A 246-nucleotide genomic window follows, 5' to 3' on the forward strand; every position below is an offset into this window, starting at 1 on the left:
AGAGCTTTGTGTAATGCTGCCGACCTCCCCAAGTCCCCTCTGTCCCCCCCGGTTCCTTCTAGGGGTGCCTACAGGTACCCCCATCCCTGGGGGCAGCAGAGCAGAGCAGGGCCACATCCTGTCACTGGCGGGTGCTCAGGGGCTGGAGAGGGGGCTTGGTGCTGCCTTCAGCCCTCCTCTCACTTGGTACTGGGGGGGATTTTGGGGGTCCTGGGGTGCTGACAGGGCGCTTGGTCCCGTAGGGCT

The sequence above is a fragment of the Myiozetetes cayanensis genome, unplaced genomic scaffold, assembly GCF_022539395.1.
Source record: "Myiozetetes cayanensis isolate MyiCay16 unplaced genomic scaffold, myiCay2020 scf35, whole genome shotgun sequence".
Lineage (NCBI taxonomy): Eukaryota > Metazoa > Chordata > Aves > Passeriformes > Tyrannidae > Myiozetetes > Myiozetetes cayanensis.